Source organism: Lissotriton helveticus, chromosome 3_2 (genome assembly GCF_964261635.1).
Source record: "Lissotriton helveticus chromosome 3_2, aLisHel1.1, whole genome shotgun sequence".
In the NCBI taxonomy this organism is placed as follows: domain Eukaryota; kingdom Metazoa; phylum Chordata; class Amphibia; order Caudata; family Salamandridae; genus Lissotriton; species Lissotriton helveticus.
This window is the reverse complement of record NC_136062.1, coordinates 137,113,622-137,137,517: the sequence shown is the minus strand read 5'-3', so window position 1 is coordinate 137,137,517 and position 23,896 is coordinate 137,113,622. Positions and strand designations below refer to the sequence as shown.

The following is a 23,896-nucleotide window of genomic DNA, read 5'->3' as shown; positions in this document are numbered from 1 at the left end:
GAGGAGAATGGTCGCACTTTGAGGCGGCTCCTCAGCCCGTAAGGCCAAACGACCTCCATACCTCCGCTAGTGCTGCTGCCTGTCCCGGGGTCGACCGGACATCTATTGGTACCCCACCTGGGGCCCCTGGCTGGCCTCTGGCGCCTGCTAGCCCGCCGGAATCACCGCGAGCAAATCCCGGTGGCCGGGGCGCATCGGCCCAAGATGGCGGCCGCCACTCAAAGTTCATCCGAGTGACAACTCCGAGGCTGCCGCTGACCGCACCAAACCTCCGGTGCCTACAATTTAGCTGATCGAGTGTTGGGGAGACGATTCCCCACGGATACAGCCTCCTCTCGAGCCGCTGGCTCCCACAGGTGAGGAGCGGGACGATCCACACAAGCCTCCCTCACCCGCCCGGCACCGAAATCTAGGCGAGCCCCCGGCTTGGGCCTAGCACCGGAGACCAACACTGCCTACCAGCTCCGACCTCTCTGTACTTGCCCCACGCCGCGACAACTGGTCTCATCTAACAACTGACGGCCTGCCTCTGGCCCAGGTCTGGGGGACCACGACGGGGGCAGGCTGCTGCGTCGGAGGAGCCAGCCGGGACACCACAAGTTAACTTCCCGGGGCCTACCAGGACGCTCTGCTTCCCCCCCCTCCCATCGACTCCTTCACATCACGGCTGCAGCACTCTGCCGGGCAGACTGACGGGGACTCCGAAACTCTGTGTGGTGCTTGATCCCTCTCGGAGTCCCTCTAATTCGCCCAACAAGACGCTTGCTGCTGGCCTACACCCGGCTTGCCGACTCCACAGAGGAAGAGTCCTCCCGGCCCCCTACTCCCCACCAACCACTTGCTCCACGGGGCCACTGCCACTCAGACCTTGGAAGTTGCGGCCCCCCTCCTCAACCGAGACTGTGCGAGGTCGAAGCACGCTCCCCCACCTCCCCCAGGATTATCGGCGAGGGGATCCCCCCCTTCTCCTTCTCCAACGGGATTGCCTTTCGTGCTTCCGCCACCACAACCCCCAGTGGAGACCAAATCGGCGATGGCCTCCAATAAAGGAAACCGGCCCCCCAATCAACGGCAAATCAATAAACTATCGTGGGGCTCTAAGGGGACCCTAAGGATGCGGCTCCAGACGCCACCCTCAAGGCGACAACCCCCCCTCCGCAAGGGAAATCTTCTCCCACACTGGACGACGTCATGGAGGCAATTGCGGGGGTCCGCTCTTCACTCGAAACCCGTATTGACTCAGTAAGCGTGGAGGTGACGCTGCTGCGTGCCGACCTCCGGAAAATGGACTCCAAGGTAAAGGACATTGAGATCAAAACCCAGGCGCTCGTCGATGATACCTCCACGCTGCAGCAACAAGTGACCCAACTGCAGAAACAGCAACACCATATGGAGGTGCTCCTGGACGATTACGATGGACGCGCCCGACGCAACAACCTCCGCATCCTGGGTGTTCCCGAGCGCCTTGAGGAGCCGGCCGCTGACCTCTTTGTGGAGAAATTGGTCCTGCAACACCTTCAACCAAAGAACCTTTCCAATTATTTCTCCATAGAACGGACCCACAGAGTTCCCGTGGGCCGACCAAAGCCGGGCGCTTCCCCGCACCCCATCGTTACCCGTGTTTTCAACTTCCGCGACCGTGATGTCATCCTCCAAACGGCACGAGCGGGACCACCATTGCGAATAGACAATGCGCAAATCACGATCTTCCCGGATTTCACCATGAAAGTACAGGCCCGTCGACGCAGCTTCCTGGAGGTGAAGAAGGCACTCTGTACGCAGTCCATCAAGTACTCTATGTTATTCCCTGCGAAACTCCGCGTCGAAGCGGAGGGTAAGACCTGTTTTTTTTTAATCTCCTGCTGATGTTTGGGACTGGCTCGAGGGATGGCGACAGTCGAATTCCACCCAAAACCGGCGCAGGAAATCCACAGATCGCTCTAACGAGGTGGTGCCACTGGAAAGTCAAGATCTATTCACGGACAATGTGCAGGAAGAGTAACGCCGGACAACCCAAGTTGGATTGCACAGTTCTGCCGCTCCTCTACGCGTTGATACGCTCTCCACTATGACAGTCCGACTCTGCTATCGGATAGTAGATGTATATCGGACCCTCTTCCTCAGAGTCTCACTAGTTTGAAACACAGTCCACCTCCTACCTCATTCATGTTTTGACTCATATGTATCCTTTACAGTTCTTCTTCCAATGTGGGTCATTATACCCGCTGTTGATGATCGACCTATTCATATCACTGTTGACATCATCCTACTCGAGAGGGGCACCACCCTCTCAATGCCCACAGTCAGGGGAGGTACTCAACCCCAGGTGACGCTCCACAGGCAATGTGGGTGCTAGTCGATAAGTCATCGGTACTGGTTATGGATACTGCTTCCCCCTGTCAGGTGGGTTGTTGAATGTTATAAAGATAGACTGAGCGGCGCTCTTTGGTGTTGCCCCTCCACTCGCACTAGTCACCTTGTGACCCCGGGCACGGGACCGACTTGCGGCTAAGTCTTCTCAATGACTCCTACTATGTGAATGCTTTTGTTGATATTGGTTGTTATCTTTGCACTAGAAGACATCATCCTACTGTTTGCCGACGAGGGCACCCTTGGCTCTCCACACTCCTCTCTAATGTTCGGGGGGCGACAGGCACTCTGCCTAGTTGGGGAGTGGATAGTTCTAAGTCCGCGGGCAGGGACGCAGGGAGGGGGGTTGGTGGGAGGGAAACAGTTGGGGGGGCGGGTTTGGGAGGGATGGGGAATGTTGGGAAGTTGATGAAGAGACTCCTGTGGTCTCTGTTCTTGTTCTTGCTTATTCATTGCCGCAGATTCTTGATCGTGGAGCGCGATGCGCAGCGCGCCGCGACCTCACACGCTACCTCTGGTGATTTCTCGCCGTTGGGCCCACCTATACGCTACCATGCACCATCACGTTATACCTATTGCTTAGACTTTGGCCCTGCTAGACCCCACACAGGCTCCACGGTAACCTACTCCCTTGGAACCCCTTTTTATAGACAGCACCCTACGCACCACAAGCCATTGCTCCGTGCACAATCTCACTTATTTAAACCGCCATGACGCCCCCTTCAACAACGTCCCTGACCATCATAACGTGGAACGTTAATGGTCTTGGCAATAAGATAAAAAGAGGGGTGGTTATGCGGTACCTTAAACGCCATTCTCCAGACCTGGTTCTCCTCCAAGAGACGCACCTCATGGGCAATGCATGCCAGGTGCTAAACCGAGGCGGATATAAATTGCTTGTGCATGCCGGTTTCACTTCTGGATCTAGGGGCACCGGTATTCTGGTGCGTAGGGATGTGGCCCTGACATGCACAAAAACGCGGGCCGATCCCCTCGGTCGATATGCAGTGGTGGAGGCCACTTGGGAAGGCAAGCCACTGAATGTTATCTCAGTCTACATCTCTCCAGCCCTAGGTACAGCCGCACTCCAGACCCTGCAACACCTAATGCTCGATCTTCCACAGGGACCTCTGCTCATTGGGGGAGACTTCAATATGACAATGAATGATGCCGTAGATAGGCACCCCCACCGTCCCTCACACAAGTCAAGCTCGGACCTGTCTAACTTTGCACAAATTATGGGGCTCGAAGACCTATGGCGCCTGTCCCACCCCCACACGTCCTACTACACGCACTACTCCAACGCTCACAATAGCAGCTCTCATATAGACTATTTCTTCTCACCCGCAACTGATTTACAGTTCTTTCGCCATCCAGAAGGGCTCCCCAGGGGGATCTCCGACCACTCACCCCTCACAGTGCAATTCACACATCCCCGTCAAAAGACACGCGGTCCCATAATAATCGCACCCTGGCTCTTAAAAATCCCTGACATACACGATAGCTTGCTCGAACACACCGAATACTATTTTGCCGAAAATGTGGGATCAGTACCTTCGGCCATAACAATATGGGAGGCATACAAAGCAGTAATCAAGGGTAAAGCGCTAGCTCTCAAGACCGGTTACATCCACAAACAAAGTGAACACTTGTTACAAATCGAAACGGACCTGCTTAACCTGGAATCCCTCCACAGCACGAACCCCACAGATGAGACAACGGCCCGCCTGCAAGCAAAACAAATAGAATATAGGGCATTGGCTCTTGAAAAGGCGCAAGCCAAACTCTTGAAAACCCGCCACCGTGTTTACGAGCTGGGAGACAGGGCAGGTAAGATGCTCGCATGGCTCGAGAAACGAGAGCAGGATTCCCGTTGGATCCCGGAATTAACCCTTCCGGACCAATCTACTGTCACAGATCCGGGCGATATAGCAGAGGCTTTTGCCACCCACCTGGAGGGAGTCTATACCGCCAGAGCCCACCACAACGCGGAAGAATCCAAACTACCCTTAGCCGAAATGAGGCTCCCCGCTCTCTCTGAGACCAAAAAGCAGGAGCTTGAGGCAGACCTCACGACGGATGAAGTTAGAAACGTCTTATTCGCTATTCAATCTGGCAAGGCAATGGGCCCCAATGGCGTCCCTGTTGAGTTCCTGAAGGGCATGGCGGGTGAGATCCTTCCACATCTTAAAGTGATGTTCGAAGACAGCTGTAAAGTCGGCCGCTTGCCACATGATGGATCAAACCCAGATCTTTTGACTGGGTGTGAGTGTTTGATTGGTTCTGATGCTCCGTCCATCACCACCCCCTTTTGTACCGCTTTGGCCACCATAAGTGTGGCAGGGTATGCTCAGACGTGAGTCCCTTGCTCCCTTTGCCACTGGATTCAAGCAAGCCGGGCTGAAGACAGCTGGAATGCCAGAAACCGGTCCTCGGAAGCTTGTTTCCGGTCCAGGGAAGGCATGGCTTGGCAGTTCAGGCTGGACTGTTCCCATGAGGCACAGGGTCAGACTGATTTGCATATAGCCATGTCTGAACTGGGGTGGCAGAGTGGGCTAAAGAACGGTGATGGATCAAACCCAGATCTTTTGACTGGGTGTGAGTGTTTGATTGGTTCTGATGCTCCGTCCATCACCACCCCCTTTTGTACCGCTTTGGCCGCCATAAGTGTGGCAGGGTATGCTCAGACGTGAGTCCCTTGCTCCCTTTGCCACTGGATTCAAGCAAGCCGGGCTGAAGACGGCTGGAATGCCAGAAACCGGTCCTCGGAAGCTTGTTTCCGGTCCAGGGAAGGCATGGCTTGGCAGTTCGGGCTGGACTGTTCCCATGAGGCACAGGGTCAGACTGATTTGTATATAGCCATGTCTGAACTGAGGTGGCAGAGTGGGCTAAAGAACGGTGATGGATCAAACCTAGATCTTTTGACTGGGTGTGAGTGTTTGATTGGTTCTGATGCTCCGTCCATCACCACCCCCTTTTGTACCGCTTTGGCCGCCATAAGTGTGGCAGGGTATGCTGAGACGTGAGTCCCTTGCTCCCTTTGCCACTGGATTCAAGCAAGCCGGGCTGAAGATGGCTGGAATGCCAGAAACCGGTCCTCGGAAGCTTGTTTCCGGTCCAGGGAAGGCATGACTTGGCAGTTCGGGCTGGACTGTTCCCATGAGGCACAGGGTCAGACTGTTTTGCATATAGCCATGTCTGAACTGGGGTGGCAGAGTGGGCTAAAGAACGGTGATGGATCAAACCCAGATCTTTTGACTGGGTGTGAGTGTTTGATTGGTTCTGATGCTCCGTCCATCACCACCCCCTTTTGTACCGCTTTGGCCGCCATCAGTGTGGCAGGGTATGCTCAGACGTGAGTCCCTTGCTCCCTTTGCCACTGGATTCAAGCAAGCCGGGCTGAAGACGGCTGGAATGCCAGAAACCGGTCCTCGGAAGCTTGTTTCCGGTCCAGGGAAGGCATGGCTTGGCAGTTCGGGCTGGACTGTTCCCATGAGGCACAGGGTCAGACTGATTTGCATATAGCCATGTCTGAACTGGGGTGGCAGAGTGGGCTAAAGAACGGTGATGGATCAAACCCAGATCTTTTGACTGGGTGTGAGTGTTTGAATGGTTCTGATGCTCCGTCCATCACCACCCCCTTTTGTACCGCTTTGGCCGCCATAAGTGTGGCAGGGTATGCTCAGACGTGAGTCTCTTGCTCCCTTTGCCACTGGATTCAAGCAAGCCGGGCTGAAGACGGCTGGAATGCCAGAAACCGGCCTCGGAAGCTTGTTTCCGGTCCAGGGAAAGCATGGCTTGGCAGTTCGGGCTGGACTGTTCCCATGAGGCACAGGGTCAGACTGATTTGCATATAGCCATGTCTGAACTGGGGTGGCAGAGTGGGCTAAAGAACGGTGATGGATCAAACCCAGATCTTTTGACTGGGTGTGAGTGTTTGATTGGTTCTAATGCTCCGTCCATCACCACCCCCTTTTGTACCGCTTTGGCCGCCATAAGTGTGGCAGGGTATGCTCAGACGTGAGTCCCTTGCTCCCTTTGCCACTGGATTCAAGCAAGCCGGGCTGAAGACGGCTGGAATGCCAGAAACCGGTCCTCGGAAGCTTGTTTCCGGTCCAGGGAAGGCATGGCTTGGCAGTTCGGGCTGGACTGTTCCCATGAGGCACAGGGTCAGACTGATTTGCATATAGCCATGTCTGAACTGGGGTGGCAGAGTGGGCTAAAGAACGGTGATGGATCAAACCCAGATCTTTTGACTGGGTGTGAGTGTTTGATTGGTTCTGATGCTCCGTCCATCACCACCCCCTTTTGTACCGCTTTGGCCGCCATAAGTGTGGCAGGGTATGCTCAGACGTGAGTCCCTTGCTCCCTTTGCCACTGGATTCAAGCAAGCCGGGCTGAAGACGGCTGGAATGCCAGAAACCGGTCCTCGGAAGCTTGTTTCCGGTCCAGGGAAGGCATGGCTTGGCAGTTCGGGCTGGACTGTTCCCATGAGGCACAGGGTCAGACTGATTTGCATATAGCCATGTCTGAACTGGGGTGGCAGAGTGGGCTAAAGAACGGTGATGGATCAAACCCAGATCATTTGACTGGGTGTGAGTGTTTGATTGGTTCTGATGCTCCGTCCATCACCACCCCCTTTTGTACCGCTTTGGCCACCATACGTGTGGCAGGGTATGCTCAGACGTGAGTCCCTTGCTCCCTTTGCCACTGGATTCAAGCAAGCCGAGCTGAAGACGGCTGGAATGCCAGAAACCGGTCCTCGGAAGCTTGTTTCCGGTCCAGGGAAGGCATGGCTTGGCAGTTCGGGCTGGACTGTTCCCATGAGGCACAGGGTCAGACTGATTTGTATATAGCCATGTCTGAACTGAGGTGGCAGAGTGGGCTAAAGAACGGTGATGGATCAAACCTAGATCTTTTGACTGGGTGTGAGTGTTTGATTGGTTCTGATGCTCCGTCCATCACCACCCCCTTTTGTACCGCTTTGGCCACCATAAGTGTGGCAGGGTATGCTGAGACGTGAGTCCCTTGCTCCTTTTGCCACTGGATTCAAGCAAGCCAGGCTGAAGATGGCTGGAATGCCAGAAACCGGTCCTCGGAAGCTTGTTTCCGGTCCAGGGAAGGCATGACTTGGCAGTTCGGGCTGGACTGTTCCCATGAGGCACAGGGTCAGACTGTTTTGCATATAGCCATGTCTGAACTGGGGTGGCAGAGTGGGCTAAAGAACGGTGATGGATTAAACCCAGATCTTTTGACTGGGTGTGAGTGTTTGATTGGTTCTGATGCTCCGTCCATCACCACCCCCTTTTGTACCGCTTTGGCCGACATCAGTGTGGCAGGGTATGCTCAGACGTGAGTCCCTTGCTCCCTTTGCCACTGGATTCAAGCAAGCCGGGCTGAAGACGGCTGGAATGCCAGAAACCGGTCCTCGGAAGCTTGTTTCCGGTCCAGGGAAGGCATGGCTTGGCAGTTCGGGCTGGACTGTTCCCATGAGGCACAGGGTCAGACTGATTTGCATATAGCCATGTCTGAACTGGGGTGGCAGAGTGGGCTACAGAACGGTGATGAATCAAACCCAGATCTTTTGACTGGGTGTGAGTGTTTGATTGGTTCTGATGCTCCGTCCATCACCACCACCTTTTGTACCGCAGGACCAACGATTGGCTTCGATCGTGGTTATCCGTAAACCCAATAAGCCAGCTGCTGACTGCAGCTCCTACCGACCTATCTCTCTCATTAACACTGAAGTAAAAGTCCTCGCCAAGCTCCTAGCCACTAGACTCATGGCAGTTCTCCCCGCCCTGATACACGAAGACCAATCGGGCTTCCTGCCGGGTCGTAACACAGCGCTCAATCTCCGCCGTGTCCATAATATCATGAGTAGGATACCGCACCTCCGAGAAGACGCAGCTATCCTTTCTCTTGACGCGACACTTGCCTTCGATTCTATCGAATGGTCTTACCTCTTTGAAGTACTCCTTCGTTTTGGCTTTGGCCCCAGATTTATACAATGGATTTGATTACTCTACACTGATCTCTGGGGGCAGGTCTATGTCAACGGACATACGTCCAGGCGCTTTCCCCTTCACAGAGGTACACGACAAGGATGCCCGCTGTCCCCCCTGTTATTCACCCTCACTCTAGAACCCCTAGCCCACTGGATCAGAACCGATAATTCCATTCGAGGCCTCCAATGGAATGCTGACACAGTCGATAAGATTTCGCTATACGCAGACGACATCCTAGTGTATCTCTCCTCCCCCAGATCCTCCCTTAACAGCCTGCTACACGTGATCACAAACTTTGGCAAATACTCGGGCTTTTCCATTAACCGGTCGGAATCGGTGCTGTATGTTCTCCATGGTCCACCCCCACCTCTCCCGACAGGCTACTCCGTCGAAATTGCCCAATACGGTTTTAAATACTTGGGAATCTTTGTCAACCCGGACCCCCACCTGTTCCATGACCGTAACCTCAAAGGCCCACTCCAGAAACTCCATGCAGATGTCTCACATTGGAGGTCTCTTCCCCTTTCTCTACCTGCCAGAGCTGCCCTATTTAAAATGCTTGCGCTCCCTCAGTTCCTTTATGCCCTACAAAATTGCCCGTTCCCCATACCTGACTCCTACTTCAACTTAATCGAAGGAGACCTCCGCCTCCTTCTATGGGATGGCGGCTCCCCTCGCATTGCCCTCATTTCTCTCACGCAAGGGTGGTATGACGGAGGTATCGCCCTCCCGAACATCCGTCTCTACTATTGGGCAACCCAATTGGTTGCCACCAACTCGTGGATCCATGGCACACCCACAAACCCTGCCTTTCATTTGGAGAAGTACCAGACAAGCTGTGGCGGATACCTCGAAGCTCTCTACGGCAAACACTCCCGTACTCGTTATATTGGTCCAATGTCCCACACACTGTCAATATGGCACAGCGCGAACAAACGACTCGGTGGGCCAACACCCTCACACTGTCCACCCCACTCTGGAAATCGTACAGGCTAGGCACCCTCTGTCATTGTAGAGGCTTTGATAAATGGGACACAATAGGCATATCCACTATTGGCGACTTGCTCCGCAAGGGCAAACTACTGACATTCCAAGAACTCCAAAACACATACAATCTGGCACACTCCGAGACCTTCCGATACCTCCAAATTAAGCACGCCATACTCGCCAACATCCCAGACCTCGCCTCCTTTCCACAATCATCGCCCCTCGAGGACAGACTCTTATCAGAACCCCTTCAAGCTAAAGCGATATCTTACACATACCGTAAACTGTGCAACAATATGCCAAACACTTTTCACCTCCTGCGGGATAAATGGCAGACTGATGTTGGCACTATGGATGATGCAGAATGGCAGTCAGCATTGATGTCCCCGCGCGAATCAGCCATTAATCACAGATTCCGGTTGATACAGTTGAAAATATTACACAGGACGTACATGTCGGGTCCCCTTTTAGCCAAAATAGGCCGACGCCCATCTGACCTTTGCCTCCGTCACTGTGGCTCAACAGGCACTTTCTATCATATCCTGTGGGAATGCACGGCAGTCCGAGACCTTTGGAACCGCGCCGTCCTGAAAATGACTGATGCCCTAGGGAAACCTGTCCCTCTGACTCCCAAATGTGCGCTTCTTAATATATGGGACCCAACAGACTTAACTGCAATAGAACAGCGCTGGGCGGACCTAAGCTTCTTCCTATTGAAGCGTGAAATAGCTATGCACTGGGGTTCACCACACAAACCGCTCCTGATTAGATGGGTGGCTGCAATGGACGTGTGCATGCTGTCGGAAAAATCAGTTCACAAAACTAGGGGATGTCCCGGAGTCTGGGATAAGAAATGGGGTCGATGGAATGCCTATAGGGGCGAATTGTGTACTTCCCCCACGGCAGATATGGCTATAACCAGGCGTGTTATCCCTCAGTGAATGTGATTATGATTGCTGCCGTGCCGTGCGTGCACTGTGGCGAGAATGCTGACTGCAATTGTTCACATAAATGTTTCCTCTGCTTCGAACAATCACGTTTGTTTTATAATAGAAAATACCATAGACCTATGGATTATCCGGTACAAGACTCTGACTACTCTATGCACACCTTGCTACCACGCCGCCGAACCTCCGGAGTGTCGGCTGAATGGCTGTGTTATTCTGGGAATGTTGCTAAGTAACTATATGTACCGCAGCCGGCCCTTGGGGTTGTAGGCTCTATGCTGTGTCAATTCGAAAATGTGTAATAAAGGTCTTGGAAAAAAAAAAAAAGACCACTCCGCTCGGGGACGGAGCGAAGACACCAAGAGAAATCAGGAGAAGTTTGGTGCTAAAGCCCCCCTACCGGATTCAAAAGCCGCCTCTAACACAGGAAGATCCAAGAATTAACGGCACCGGACGAAAACTCCATGAAGCCTTAAACCGGCTTCAGCGTGCGTATGATGTCACAAACGGAACGTCCGGAGTTAATCAAAAAATGAGGAATGGACACTAGTATCTACTGAACCATTAGTTCAAAATTGACAACCCTCATAGGCAGCCTGATTTTGCGATGCGGTATATCTTTTTTCCGCCCCATCAGGTGTCATGGCATATTCATAGGGTAGTCAAAGGAGTGTAGTATGCCTGCCTCACCCGAGGCTACCTCTGGTCCAGGTAGAAGTGTCCAGAAATAATAGGGAGGGTGAAATAATTATAAAAGCATGAGTATAATTTCCATCAACCCACCCATTTGGCGGAGCTTCGTCATCTGGAAACCTGCAAGAGTAGAGTCAAACGTAGCCAATGTTGCTCCAAGGCTAACATGATTGAGTACTTGACCTCATACTCCCGGTAATCTCAGCCAAGTTGCTAGTTCAAAATATGAGACAACTGATGGAGTGCAGTGTAAGTGAAAAAATGTAAAAAATATAAATGACTAGAAGGACAAAAAATTTGTTCATTAGGTATTGTCCAAATGTCATAAGTAAAAACCGCCTGATAGTTTGGAATGAATTTACTATCTCCTGGCAAAGAGTGAGGACATGTTTCAGCCGTTCTGGCTAGCTAGCCCGGCTTTCTTCAGGACCTAATAGATGTAAAGTGCTACTGCAGGAAAAACACTGTTAGTGAAATGTGTTACACATGAAAAATTCCACGTAAAAGAATGAGTAGATCAGTGGTTTATTACCACCCTACCAGACATGAATCCCATGTATATGTAGGTAAGAACTATCTCTTCATTCCCAACTTGCTGTGGGAGTAAGCCTCACCTCACCCGGCAACTGCTCGGTGGTTGAGGCCCCGCTCTGTCCGTCGGTACCCCCTTGCAGTCTGCAAGCAGTGTGGGACCTCCCTCCAGTTTAGGAGTAGTAAAGTTAGGACACCTAAAGGCCTTCTGTGAATACCGAAAGTCTTAAAGTTAAGATGTTTCTCAGTTTAGGAGTCCTAAAGTTTGAAGTCCTAACTTTACTACTCCTAAACGGAGAATAATCCTAACTTTAATACTTTCGGTATTCACAGAAGGCATTTAGGAGTCCTAAAGTTAGGAGTCCTAACTTTACTACTCCTAAACTGAGAAATCCTAACTTTAAGACTTTCGGTATTCACAGAAGGCATTTAGGTGTCCTAAAGTTAGGAATCCTAACTTTACTACTCATAACCTGAGAAAAATCCTAACTTTAATGCTTTCGGTATTCACAGAAGGCATTTAGGAGTCCTAAAGTTAGGAGTCCTAACTTCTGTTAATACCGAAATGAGTAAGCGCCTTCTGTGAATACCAAAATGAGTTAGTGCCTTTTGTGAATACCAAATGGTAGTAAGTTTAGGATTGTGTCGTAAGTTAGTTCTGTGAATCGGGCCCAAGGCCTTTAAGACATGGCTTTTCGCCTTGTAATGTTACTCTCGTGTAGGGAAGATGCTCTTGCCTTCCACCAGACTAACCGCATTAGCGCCTTGACGCCTCCGGGCATTTGTTTGTGCTTTATTAATTGCCAAATCAATCAATCAACAAGAGCCCAACTGTCAGCCAACCCAGATGTGAATTCTACAGACCGGCAGAGGTCTAGAATGGTTAAGCAAGAAAATTCCCACTTTCTAAAAGTGGTGTTTTCAAACACGCAATTTAAAAGCCAACTCCACCAAAAGATGTGTTTTTAAATTGTGAGTTCAGAGACCCCCAAACTCCAAATCTCTATCTGCTGCCAATGGGAAATTACACTTAATAGATATTTCAAGGCAATCCCTAAGTTACCGATTGTCCTTGCAACATGGAACAAAATTTTTTGCAGTTTTTCACAATTAGGACATGTAACACCAGTACATGTCTACCTTTTAAATACACTGCACACTGCCCATGGGTCTACCCTGGGCCTACTTTAGGGGTGACTTACGATGTAGTAAATATGAAGGTTTGGGCCTGGCAAGTGGGTGCCCTGGCCAGGTCGAAATGGCAGTTTAAAACTGCACACACAGACACTGCAGTGGCAAGTCTAAGACATGTTTGCATGGCTAATCATGATCATGTGGGTGTCACAATCAGTGCTGCAAGCCCACTAGTAGCATTTTATTTACAGGATCCACTGAAAGCAAACTAGAAACCCATATATGCAGGACCAACAGGCAAAATTGGTTTGCAAGCATAACTGTGGTCCTCACAAAAAAAAATACATACCTGCATGACATACACACATGAGCCCGGTTATATATGCATACAAACTTAGAAGAGGATAGCTTTATAAATAACCGTTTCAAATTAGCACACTCTTGTAAGCCATGAAACAGCAGCAGCCAGAAGATAAACAAAGGCCACTCCAAAGGTAATATGCAACAGCAGGAGATAGGACTTGATAAAGCTGGAATGTGTCTTGTGCTACATCAGCAACGTGCTATCATACCAGGCTCTAAACACAAAGGCAGCACTAAAGTAATAATAAAGTAAAAACAAAAACACTAGCACTAAAAGGAACATCCTTGTGTGCGATGTGCTCCTTGTGATAGAGCAAAATGCCATCACTCAAAGTGACGTTTTCCAGTGGCTGACGTAGTATGACTCATTGCCCCACGATGCTTGCTGTAGTAACAGACTAATGGATGATGAGAGCTGGCTTAAAGTCCCCTTAAGTAAGTGTATTATACATATACTTTTAGTGAAATCAAAAGATATTGGCTAAAGCCAGACTTAAAAATGAATTTCTGGCATTACATGGATATTTCCAGGCGTGTAGCTTCGGGCGGGGGGGGGGTTGTTTTTGGGTGTTTCATCCCCCAAGAAATATATTTCCTGATAAATTGTTGAGTACAAGTAGTTTCAGTCGGGTATGGTAAGGTGTCTGTCAGATTTCACCTGAAATTTTTACATATATACGAACAAAAACACATACACAAACTTCCCCTCTCTGTTGTGAAAGTCTGCAAAAATGTTGCTTATTTTTTTACAAAATCTTATTTTTTCTCTAACCTAGTAACCCTACCAGTCTGCGTTCCTCTACATTTCCGCAGCCCCATAAGCCCCTTGCATGCACCCTACTTATTGTATAATGTATGTTAACATTTAGGGGCCGATTACGATGTTGGGCGGAAATCCTCCTCCCAACAGTCGGATCCCCCAAGACCGTGTCGGAACGCTTCCGACCGACTCGGTCGGTTTACAATCCGATCGACCAATTACGATGTTCGCGATTGGATTGTAAACCACACGGTCTTTCCAAATTGGTCGGAGAATTCGTGTCGGTCGGATCCGCATCGTACAGCTTTACGGACAGCGTTTCTGACCGGCCGTTTACGATGCCAGTTTCCAACAGACTTTCCGAGTTGGCCTGTTCGACATGAAAAGGCTGTCGGAAAGTGGCTTTAGGGGTCCCCTATCAGGGCCCCCTCCATCCTGCGGCCTACGGTTGGAGGCCAAGGGAGTCCCTAAGGGACTCCCCTATAAAACCCTGCACTGTGCGCAGGGTGCAGGGTTTTACAAACACACACACACACACACACACACACACACCAACTCCCCATATAAGCCTGTGTTTTTGGGCAGAACCCAGGCTCCCATAGAAAACAATGGGATTCCGACGAACAGTGTTCGGTCACATCGTAATTAGTTGGGCGGAACCGCTAATCGTGAGTTTGTCGGTCCCCATTCCGAGGCAGTGTTGGGCGGAAAGGGACTCGCCCGACATCATAATATGTCCCATAAATGCCAGTGCGATTGTTGGAAAATCTGAAGCTCCCCCACGGACCAAGCTAAGACCCTGGATATTTCATTGTATACAAAACTAGAGTTACACCAAGTGATGGAAAAATTACAAATCATAACAACCGTGTCATAAAAGAAGATTAACTTGTGCAATTGAATCTGTCTATTATAACTATACAACTGGAAATAAACCCATCCGGCCATTGTATTGAGACATTTCAACATTTCATTTCTACAGTTTCATTCAAGATTCATGATCAGTACAGTAGATGTCCAGTCTGAACATAAAAAGTATCAATGCCATCTATTCAATGTTAATAATAGGCAAGTAAGAAAACAGTGAATAACACAAGCATTGAATTATATTGATAATACACTAATATGCTATTTTCAGGAATATAAGACTGTTTTGCATTTATGTTGCCTCTGTGACCGGAGAGGCTATCCCCAAAATACCAGTTCTAGTAGAGGAATCTACTTGGAAATTAAATTTTGGGGACTTCTATAGGGTCAACAATATTGATGTCCTTCCCACAGTGCAGATATCCCAACTACACATAGAGGGATTTGACACAAACTAGCAGAGCATCTATGGCCAAATGCCCAGGTGGGGTACCAATCTCCACATTCCAAGCTAATCTCGCACTACCACCCCCTTTTCTGAAGCGCTCTTGGTGCAGCCAGCCCGTGAGCTGGGCCATTTTGGTGCTTAGCATCGTGTTTCATTTACCGGGCTTCAGAGGGGTGCAGGAGAGAGGGGTCACACAGGGCGATACTCAACGAGGAGCTCTTCTCCAAGTCCAAGGCTGGGGGTGCTGGCTGGATGCCCCCGGGGTCCTGGGCAAGAAGGACCCGCGGCTGTCCAAGTGCACCCGCTGCAGGAACCAAGGCTATGCCTCGCCGCTCAAGGGCCACAAGCGCTTCTGCATGTGGAGGGACTGTCAGTGCAAGAAGTGCAGCCTCATCGCCGAGCGCCAGCGGGTCATGGCCGCCCAGGTTGCATTGAGGGGCAACAAGCCCAAGAAGAGGAGATGGGAATAAGCCACCTCATCCCTCTCCCTGGCACAGCAGAAATGCTGGTGAAGAGAGAAAGCAGTGGCAGCAGCTCCTACCTGTTACTGGAGAATAGCAGTTCTTCGCAGACTTCAAGCACGCCAAGTACAGTATCCACTACAGCATCAGAGGGCCAGACGCTATGTTTCTGACGGAAACATGGCTTAGTGCCAGTTCGGGTCCGGATATTGCTATAGCTCTACCACCTAACTACACCCTTGTCAGAAGAGATAGGATGGGTCAAACTGGGGGGGTATTGGAATTATTTTCAATAAAAATAACATTTCTTGCAAATGGGAAGATTTAACGATGGCCAATTGTGAGGCAGGGCTCTTCAAAATCACCCTCACACCACAAATTACCTTTACCGGAATGTTGATTTACCGCCCCCTGGGGCTGCAGGAGAATGAGCGGCAGTTCTTCCTGAGTTTATTTCCCCTTTTCTGTTAGAAGCGTCCATTTTTTCTATTTTAGGAGATTTTAATCTGCACTTCGATGACCGCACTTGCCCTATGGTGGTCAACCTCTTAGCTGATTTAGAGTCCCTTAATGTACATCTTTGCAACATAGGCCCCACACACTCAGCAGGCCACCAATTAGATCCAATCTTTGCCAATTTTAATAACCTTATATGTGAGCCGACACTACCCTTACTATGGTCCGACCATTATCTGATTCGCTTCAAAATCAGACTGCCTGAAACTACAGTTTTAGAAAAGCCTGAGAACTCTTACTGTAGGAATTGGAAAAAACTCAATATAGAGGATCTTAACGCCCAGTTAACTAATTTGAGACCTAATTTCAACTTAGTTGATCTCAATACTAGGGATCAGGATAAAATCTACAACTGGTTAGCCAAAGCGGTAGAGATAGTCATCCCTCTCAAGAAGAATAAACGGAAATCTAACAGACCTCCAGTACCTTGGTTCTCCGAAAAGCTAAAAACAGAAAAAGCAAATGTAAAGAACTGGAGAGACAATGGAGGAAGAACTATGACACGGCCAGCAAAAATGCCTACAAGCAAGCCCTGAAGGCCTATCATCTGCTATGTAAAATAACAACAGGAGATTTTATCAAAAACACTATTTTAGAGGCACAAAACAACTCCAGAACTCTATTTAAAGTGTTAAATGATCTGGCGGGAGCTACAACTCACCCAGAACCTCCGACGCTGTCCCCAACACCATGTAACTGCCTGGCGGAATACTTTAACGAGAAAGTAGCTAACATCTACTTAGCCCTTGGCGGTGATGATACTCCTAACCTAACCCCATTAATAGATTTGAGCCCCAGTGAGTTCAACGAGCTGGCAGATAATCCTAGGAAATCACTGACAGTCTGGCAGCCGTTTGACCAAAACACATTTGTAGAAACGCTTAACAACATTAAATCGGGCTCCCCCAACGACCCCATGCCAGCTGAAATTTTCAAACAGCTTGATCGCGACACACTAAATGTCATCAGAACACTGTTGAACGCATCACTAAGGGAAGCGGTAGTGCCAATAGAATGGAAGCACGCTATGGTAGTGCCACTACTGAAAAAAGCAAATAGTGATCCAGAGGTCTTCTCTAATTTTAGATCTGTTTCGCTTCTCTCCATATTTTCAAAATTTTTAGAAAAACATGTTAATAAACAGTTGGCAGAGTTTATTAAATCCAATAACCTTCTACATCAATCTCAGTCGGGTTTTAGAGCCGGGCATTCAACCGAATCCACCCTACTAGGAGTTACGGAAACAATCCGTCAAAAGCTTGACAATGGTGGCACGGTGGCACTCCTGCTTTTAGACCTGAGTGCCGCCTTTGACACCATATCTCATGAAATGCTACTTGAAACCCTAGAGGGAATAGGGGTAAAAGGTCTGGCTTTGGATTGGCTAGCGAATTTTCTTGCAGACAGATCCTATCAGGTCTTCTCTAAAAATAACATCTCCAACACTCTAACCTCCCCTTATGGAGTCCCACAAGGGTCCATCCTCAGCCCACTTTTATTTAATATTTACATCGCCCCTCTTGCGAGTATTGCGGAAAGTTTTGGCCTTACTATCTTTTCGTATGCTAACGATACACAATTGGTATTCTCCCTGTCAACAACGGAAAAAAATAACATCTCGTCTCTACGTTCTGGGCTACAGAACATTGCGAAGTGGATGCACTCCAGGAAACTAAAATTAAATGGAGATAAAACGGAACTAATGATTTTCGGAGAACAAAAAGAGCTTTGGGGACCAACACACTGGCCCACAGAAATGGGTCCCCCGCCAGTAGCAGTCCCATCGGCCAGAAATCTAGGAATAATAATTGATAACAAATTGACCATGCGTGATCATGCGGCCAAAACAGCTTCAGTCTGCTTCGCTATCCTAAAATGGCTAAGAAAAATTTTGTGGCAACTTCCTGAAGGGGCGCAAAGAACTGTAATGCAGGCCTTGATTGGTTCGAGGCTGGATTATGGGAACATTCTTCTCCTCGGTACCAACAAAGAGATCACGCAACGACTACAGGTCGTACAAAATGCGGCTGCGAGGGTCCTTCTACGGTTACCGAGGAGGTCGCATATCTCCGAACATTTACGCAATTTACATTGGCTCAAAATGGCCAACAGAGACAAGTTTAAAGCGTTATGTTATATGTTCAAAATAAATACAGGAGAAGCCCCAGCGTACCTGCACAAGTTGGTTCATAAATACATGCCAGTTCGCTATCTTAGATCAACACATTTGGCGAAATTTGTTGTTCCGAGATTTAAACGAGCACGAATCGGCGGTCGCTCGTTCGGATATATGGCGCCAGTTTTATGGAATTATATTCCATTAAAACTACGCCTGGAAACCAACTATATAACATTCCGAAAAGGTATCAAGGCATGGCTTTTCAACCAAAACTAAGAATTATAGCTGACTCCCCCTGGTTCTGTACCGATCCAAGGCGCCTGGAAACCCTCTGGGTAGCTGTTGCGCCATATAAATGGAATAAATAAATAAATACAGCATCAGAGGGCCGTGTGCTGATCACAGACATCCCTTCCATCAGCAGCAGAGGGCACCTGGAGACCACGTCAGACTTGGTGATGGACCCCTCCTATTACAGTAACTTCTACCAGCCGTCCCTGAGTACCCTTACAACAACTACCTGTACAATTACCCGCAGTACCAGATGGCAGTGGCGTCGGAGGCCTCCGTCAGTGAAATGGGGGAGCGCTCTGGGCAGCTCGACGGCAAAAAACAGCTTCCGGAGCTTGTCGAGCCATGTCAGTTCCAAGTACAGGATGCACTCCTATTACCCTGCGGCAGCATCGTACCTCAGCCAGGGTGCGTGTGTATCTCAGGTGCATGCCTCCGACGAGAGCCCCTCATACACTGAATCAAAAGCACACGTGTTTTCCCCACCCAGTAGTCAAGACTCAGGACTGGCTTCTCTCTCAAGTAGCTCTTCTGTGAGCAACGAAAGTAACAAAGGCGTGGCCGATCGTGCAAGCACCCCCGAGCATGAAACCTTCACCGTCACCTCCGTCATTGAAGATGGGGAATAAAAAGCCCCGGGGGGAAATGCTCGAGGCTACCCTTTGAAGCCTAGACTCAAGACAAAAATACTGTGAATGCCAAGACATCTAATCAAATGTGACACCTCTTTTGTTTTTGAGCTGTATGCAATGAAGTTTTAAAAGTTTGTGGAACATGGAGGGATCGGCAGGGCAGCTGTGATAACTTCGCTCGTTGTGCTTGTTTAGTATTGTTTACAGCATATAACTCTAGATTTAATACGCACTCTTCCGACTAATTACATGTAGAGTGACATATTTCGCACTTCCAAAGACCCATGTGTTGAATGGTTGAATTAAGCAAAACAGTCGGTGTATTAAGGAGGGGGGTGGCCGGTAGTCCCAGACCATGAAAAAAGGGGGGGCCAATCGGCCCCCACGCATGCATGGCGGGGCCCGGCCCCTCCCATATCCCGGTCCCTTCGTGGTGGCTTGCCCCCCGCCTGCGCCCCGGAAGTAGTTGTGCACTTCCGGGGCGAGGGGGCGGGGCCGCGACTACGAAGGGGTTAAGAGCCTGGGGAGCGCGGGAAGCGGCCTCTTTGTGCCCGCGCTCCCAGGCTCGCTCCTCGCCCCACCGTGGGGCCGTGTAATTTTCCCCACCCTCCATCCCCTTGGTTAGCGGAACTTGGGTACAGACAATGGTAGGTATACTCTCTAGCGATGTACAGGATCATAGGAATAGCATGCTTGCTTCATTAGGCCTTTTTGTCCCGTTTACAGGACGAATGTACATATGTAGATGTTTGTGCTTTGCTGTGGTTACTTAATAAATTTTTCTCCTTAGGCCTTTTTTCCCATTTACAGGAAAATGTACATATGTATATGTTTTGTGCATTGCTGTGGTTTTTTACTAATTTTCTCCTTAGGCCTTTTTTCCCTCTTAGAATAGCAATGTCGTATTTATTATGTGTGTCTGGCGGTAAGGTCATAATCGGTGAGCATCATTTTAAGGTCCTTAGGGGGGGGCGGGCCCATTCACGAAAGGGGCCGCCCGTCGGGAGGGGCCATTGGTCTCTCCCAGAACTTCAGGGGCAGGATATGATATCCATTACTTAGAAGGGTGCGGGGGAGGGAGTCTACGCTCTCCTCAGGCTGGTAGGCACCCCTCACAGACACTATGATGTCATCAAGGTGCGCGAGTGTACGGGCCCTCCTGTTATGGTTAAATGGAGTTCAGGGAGCGCACATGGGTGAAACGTGCCCTGGGTTGCGCATGCGCATCTCGAACGTGAGAGCGTAGCTGTAAAAGGATCTGACACCGGTTAGCGACCTTGCCGTCCGACTTAATTATTAGAATGCATTTTAATTTTCAGGATGTTAGATTCGGTTAGGAAACACGCTGTACTAGATATTTGTTAAGGTTAGCCCATCATACCATGTCAAAAATGGAAGATAATCTAATGTTCTGAAATGTGCATTTAATAATTGTCTAAATGTTTATTTTATTAAAATTTTAATTTTGTTTTCATATTTTAATAAATACGGCCAGGGGGGGGGCCTGTACCCCCTGACTTCCAAAGACCCATGTGTTGAATGGTTGAATTAAGCAAAACAGTCGGTGTATTAAGGAGGGGGGTGGCCGGTAGTCCCAGACCATGTGTAAAGATGGCTTCAGATTTGCATGTTCCTTACAGCGTGTTCCTAAATTGCTTACTGTACGGTTGACATTCCCTAGGCTACAAAAGCCACCTTGAAACGAAACTAGGCTGGAAAAAGAAATTCATCAATCACTGTAGCTGCAGTCGCACCTGAAATAAAAATGTTATTGATGACTGAATTTTATTGTGTGTATATTTGGCGAGCTGTATTAAACAGAAAAAAAGAAAAAAAAGACAAAGCTGGAAAGACAACAAAGGACGACGAAGGCCAACAATGAAGATGGGTTGAGCATTTTTGAAGAACTGTTGATCCAGCTTGTGCCGCAGTCTCCACCAGACATACAGCAGGTCAACAACAACTTGCCAAACTGCCAAACGACTGCAGCAGATCAACCAAGAAAGGAATACGGCAAGCCATCAAACATCTGAAAAATGTGAAGGCAGCAGGACCTGACAACATTACTGCAGAGGCACTTCAGGCAGACATTGAAAGACCAGTAGACATGCTCTACCCATGTTTGGAAGGATCTGTGAAGAAGAACAGGTGCCATTACACTGGAAGGAAGGATATCTCATCATGATCCCCATGAAAGGTGATTAGAGTAATGGCACAAGCCACAAAGAGATAAGTCTACTATCAACCCCAGGTAAGGTGTTCAAAAGAGTCATCCTGAACAGAATGAAGAAACAAGTTGACGCTAAGTTGTGAGATCAGCAAGCTGGATAGATCCTGCACAGACCAGATTGCAAAACTCTGCATCAGCATTGAGAAGTGAATGGAATGGAATTCCCTCCTTTATCTCCATTTCATCGACTATGAGAGAGCCTTCAACAGCGTGAACACAGAAACCTTTCGGAAACTCCTCCGCCACTATGGTATGCCAGATAAACTCATAAGAATCATCAGGAACTCTTACGAGGGAAACACCTGCAAGAAAGTCCATGGAGGACAACTCACGAAGCCTTCAAAGTGAGGACGGAAGTCTACCAGAGTTGTTTGTCTTCTTGCTGACCATAAACTGGACTATGAAGACATCCACAAAAAGGAGAAGAAATGGGATCCAGTGGAGACTTTGAACACAGCTCGATGACCTGGACTCTTCAGACAACCTGACCCTACTCTCCCAGACCTGAGGCCGTTCCTTTATATGGGCTATGGGGCTACTGCCCCTTTAGTTTTCTGCTCCAAATTGTTTTGCTTTGAACTTCAATGTGGTGAGACTAGCATACACACTTTGTTCCCAGTCACTCTTAAGCAATCAAGACGATTGCTTAGTCTTGAAAACATCGGTGCACCACATGGGATGAAATACTGATGGCCATTCACTGCCTATTTCCTAGGCTACAATTGATTGGGGAGCTGACAATATCACATCCCGAGCTCTGTAATGTCATCAGCTCAGCAAAACGATACCCTCATGGGCTAAGCTCCACCTCTTGATGACATTTTGTTAAAGTTAGCCCCGGGTGCTTGAGGCTGAAGCCCTGTAGCACCAGTTGCTTCACGTCAATCAAGAAGTGGAGCTAGGCTCCACACCCTTTCCCACATTGTCACAGAGTGAGGTGGGATTACTGCCCCCGCCCGACTCTGTGACAAGGTGGAAAAGGGTGGGGTTAGAGACTGCAGCAAGGAAGTATGGGCACTGGATTCTGTAGTGTATCAGCATGACTTTTGATGACCCACTGTGCAAAATCCAGTTCACACCTTCTCACGCTTCACTGGATGCACCAGCCAGTATCGAAAGTCAGCCTGGACAGACACTTGAGAAAAGTGCACGCTATCATGGAGTTTAGGTAAACTGTACTTGTAAGCCCGTCACACACCTCTTCAGTGCCTGTTCCAGTCACTCAGCATCCTATCCCAGACCTCGAAAGAAGAGAGAATGGTAGTTATAAATCCCACTACTGGTCTCCGATCGTTATCTCAGATTTAGCAATCGACAACCTGAGCAAAAACACTGGAGTAAAGCACATATAAAGTCAAATCTCAGTCCTTAGTTATTTCTTCTTGCTTTTATTCTGAGGTCTTTAAGCATACATCCGTATTTCAATCTTCATAACAACTGTCCAAGCCACAAAACATGCCAACACGTGTTTTGTCTATAAGACTGTAAGCCATAGACTTCATCAGGGCTACAACAAAAGCAGAGCAGCTACATTACAACATGTAACACAAAGTTCTTACACTGATTGTACAGTAACTCCTTCATCACTGTCCCAAGTGAACATGCAAGATGACATACAGCATAAGGATGTCTTAAGTCAGACCAAACAGAGTCATGTCTCTTAATAAATCCCATTCGTTTTAAAACACAGAAAAAAAGGAGAAGAAAGGAAAGAAAAGCCACCAAAAACGTGCATTCGTCCTCTCCTACTAATTGGTAATAAAATAACGTGAAGAAAGATTACAATAAACCAAAATTTACCACACCACCTAGTGCACACTTCGTCATTTTCTCTACAAAAGACCTCTGGAACTGTTGGAGCATTCTGAAAAGTTAGTAACCATGTCGCAAATGATCTTGGAACACAATGTCTATTTATTTGGAGGAAACTGGTACCAGCAGACGTGTGGGACTGCGATGGGTTCCAGATTTGTGCCGTCCTTTGCCTGCCTCTTCATGGGGTGGTTTGAGGCGGGGCACGTTCGGGCCCATCGGGGCCGCTTGGCATGATTATATAATGTATTATGGCAGATACATAGACAACTGTCTTTTAATCTGAACTGGCAACGTTACTGATCTGCAAAATTTTGGGGGAATCTTGAATGACAATATGTTTACCATTACACTCACAATGGCACACAGTGCAGAAAAAATAGTACTCCTTGATGTGGAGCTATATGTTAAAAATGACAAAATCAATTGCAGAATGTATAGGAAGGATACATCTTGTAACTTTTTGCTACATGCAACTAGTGCTCACCCCAAGACACAAATTAACTCTATACTCTATGGAGAATTTTGTAGAGCTCGTTGGAATTGTAGTAAGGATTTGAAATTTTATGATTGTACTACTGGTATGGAACAGAGATTCTTAGGAAGAGGTTATAACAAACAAGTTATCGTCAAAGCAAAGAAAAGAGCACATAAGCTAGCTAGAAATGAGACTCTTAAACCTCGAATAACCAAGGATACTGAGGGGTCAGCACAAGTGAGATCACTA

The 23,896-nt window shown here is 48.7% G+C and overlaps 1 pseudogene; it reads left to right on the top strand.

Annotated features, from left to right (window-relative positions):
* The first annotated feature begins 1,191 nt into the window (after positions 1-1,191).
* On the top strand, positions 1,192-19,124 carry LOC144826135 (doublesex- and mab-3-related transcription factor 1A-like; annotated as a pseudogene).
* The last annotated feature ends 4,772 nt before the right edge of the window (positions 19,125-23,896 follow it).